The sequence below is a fragment of the Octodon degus genome, unplaced genomic scaffold, assembly GCF_000260255.1.
Source record: "Octodon degus isolate 3935 unplaced genomic scaffold, OctDeg1.0 scaffold00422, whole genome shotgun sequence".
Classification (NCBI taxonomy): domain Eukaryota; kingdom Metazoa; phylum Chordata; class Mammalia; order Rodentia; family Octodontidae; genus Octodon; species Octodon degus.
Window position 1 is genome coordinate 203,580 of NW_004524998.1, and position 3,380 is coordinate 206,959.

Sequence of the window (3,380 nt, forward strand, 5' to 3'; positions counted from 1 at the left end):
GTTGTAGCTTTTGGGTCTGCTAAGGTCAGTGAAATCCCCTCAGGATTTATCCTGAGATCCTGTACCTCAGATTGTAGAACCTTTGTCAATGTCAGCCATGTGGATGAGTCACAGCCATTGCTTGGCCAGTGTGCTCTCTGTGAAAGCCTGAATGTTTTCTCTCCAAGTGACTCTACTTAGGCACATTCTACATCATCGATCACTTTCCTCTTTGGCCCCATAATCTTCTTGATCAGAAAATTTGGGACTCTACCGAGTTACATGATGTTACAGTACAGGTTCTCATATGTCCTGAATCTTAATTGACCTTAGAAGGATAGGGCCAAAATGTTGGCTTTCCTTGCAGCCCTCATTTTTCTCTAATTTTGGTCTGCAACCTTAGGTTGTTAACCATCCAGAAGACAAGCTTATTGTTATTACCATACAACTTAGGCTGTTACACTTAACCTCACTATCTCTCTGCATATCAAACACCTTAAGCATAATATGGAACAGGTATTTTTCATCGAGTATTGACATGTTAAACTTTAAGTCCCTACAGAATATAATAAAAAACATTTAAAAATTAGAAGATATTTTCTAATTATGCATAAAGAAAAAAATATGGAACTCTTCACAAATTTGTGTGTCATCCTTGCGCAGGGGCCATGATAATCTTCTCTGTATTCTTCCAATTTTAGTAGATGTGCCGCCAAAGCGAGCACTCTCAAATGATTATTAAAGAACATTTTTCATGTATTTATTTCCATTTGCAATATTTCACTTATTAAGGGTAAATTCATCTCAAGTTTCTTTGAATTGGGTCATTCAGTTTTGTGTCTTTGAGTTATTTTATTAATTTTATTGAGAAAAAAGTAGCAATGTGGCAAAAGATCTACAAACTTCTGTACAGGGTTCAATGTAAATCCTGAGGGGATTTGACTGATCTTGTCAGATTCAAAAGTTATATTTCTTGTTATATAGGTATTGCTTTATTTACAAGATTATTTAATCTTGATCTTAACCATCCTGTAGAAAAGTATAAAAATGAGGTATAAAAAGAAAGTCATATTGATATGCTGAGGTGTAAAGGGCTCATATCAACAACTTCTGATATTGCCAGTAAACTGTCCTACTAATTGAAACTGTCCAATTAGTAGGACAGTTTACGGGCTCATATCAACAACTTCTGATATTGCCAGTAAACTGTCCTACTAATTGAAACTGTCCAATTAGTAGGACAGTTTACGGGCTCATATCAACAACTTCTGATATTGCCAGTAAACTGTCCTACTAATTGAAACTGTCCAATTAGTAGGACAGTTTCAATAATTAGTACATTGTATATTGTTGCCTTTGTAGTGCTTATTCATAGTACAAAATGCCAACATGATATCCTGTCAAAAAACTGTTAGTACAAGTCTTTCTTTTCATTGAATTAAGAGAAAGTAGTTGTATATCTATCCTATTTCATATATACAGGTACAAAATGGTCCTTTATTTATATCCTTTTTTTGTTTAGTTTTGTCAGAGATGGGTATTCCATTGTCATTTAAATACTGTAGGTGCATGAATTCAGCAAAATAATTCAATATAGTCCAGTAGTCCATGATAGTAGAGGGTTATCTGTATTACTGGGAATATCAAAAGCTGTTGATATGAGCCCTTTACACCTCAGCATATCAATATGGCTTTCTTTTTATACCTCATTTTTATATTTTTCTACAGGATGGTTAAGACCAAGATAAACAATACCTATATAACAAGAAATATAACTTTTGAATCTGACAAAATCAGTCAAATTCCCTCAGGATTTACCCTGAATCCTGTACAGAAGTTTGTAGATCTTTTGTCCATGTCAGCCATGTGGATGAGTCACAGCCATTGCTTGACCAATTTGTTCTCTGTGAAAGTCTGAGAGGATGTTTTCTCTCTATGTGACTCTCCTTAGGCACACTCTACATCATCAATTACTTTCTTCTGTGACCCCATAATCTCTTTGATCAGAAAATTTGGGGCACCACTGAATTAGAGGATGTTACAGTACAGGTTCTCTTACGTCCTGATTCCTCCCTGACCTTGAAATGGTCAAAATGTTCGCTGTTCTTGCAGCTCTCCTTTTTCTCTATTTTTTGGTCTGCAAACTTAAGTTGTTAATGCTCCAGAAGAGAAGCTTAATGATAATGTTATTCTTTATCTTAGGTAGTTGAGCTTAATCTCACTGTCAAAAGACCAAACATCTGAGACATAGCATGAAACAGGTATTTTCCATCAAGTATTGATATGCTCAACTTTAAATCCCTACAGAATATGAAGAAAAAAATAAGAAAAAATTAGAAAAGTAAAAAAAAATATTTAAAACGATAGGAACAACCAATTACATATTTTTACACAGAAATTTAGAAATCTAACCATATACAGCTTTGTAGCAGGAAGGACAGTCCTATGACATTTTTTTCTTTCTCCTCTCTTTTTTTCATTTATTACCATTTTTTAAACAAACATTTGTGTGTGAGACAGTATAGCAGTAATTGATATGATTATGACAAGCAGTACAAATTTCGAAGACCAGAATGACAGGCATTCTAAGCATGGCTCCACTATTGTAGATTGATATTTTCAGTGCAGTTTCTTAGTCAACAGGTATCAGCATATACAGTTAGTCAGTTTGAGAATCCTACCAATTAAATGCTAGTTTCAAAAACCTGATGAAGATTCTCAGGATCATTGCCTTAATCATCTTGTGCATATAAATATATGATTGTTTCCCTGTCATTTTTCCTAGCTTTTCTCTTTTTCCTCTCTTTGTTGTTTAATCTTCAAATTCTTTCTCTCCTTTTAATTGTGTTATACCTCTCTTTTTATTTCTTCTTTTGAGTTCTTACACTAGGAGACTATACGATATTTACACAAGTAGGTCTGGTTTATTTCACTTAAGAGTATGTCTTCAAGTGGCATCCACTTAAATATAAAGGCTTCAAGTTTATCATTCTTTTTTATGTAAGTCAAACCTTTATTCAGAAATCTTCTGTGAATGTTAATTTTGCACAGGTTTGATACCATGCTTTAATATGAATTGGCGGCTCCTACAGCCCCACCGACTTTGTTAAATATTTATTGAAGGCCTATTTTATCATGCACTGTGGTCAGTTTTAAGTACCACATATCAGTCAAAACCAACATGTCTGCAATTTTTTCCCCTTCTTGCTTCAAATTATTGGAGTCAAAGAAAAGTTGGTCAATATTCCCAAAATGGCTTGTTGAGTATCACGAATTTAATGCAACGAGGAGTTTATCAGCACCTCATGCCTGAACCCCTGAAAACATACAACTCTGGGGCTCCACCAGTTGACGTCTTTCCCACAAGGAAAGCATCTCCAGGAGAACAGAGTGACAACAGT

General features: G+C 34.7%; 1 non-coding gene across 1 annotated transcript; it reads right to left on the reverse strand.

The window, feature by feature from the left end:
* Positions 1-597: 597 nt before the first annotated feature.
* Positions 598-704, reverse strand: LOC111814682. The gene has a single exon (XR_002819599.1). It is a non-coding gene; the product is annotated as a U6 spliceosomal RNA (small nuclear RNA).
* Positions 705-3,380: the final 2,676 nt, after the last annotated feature.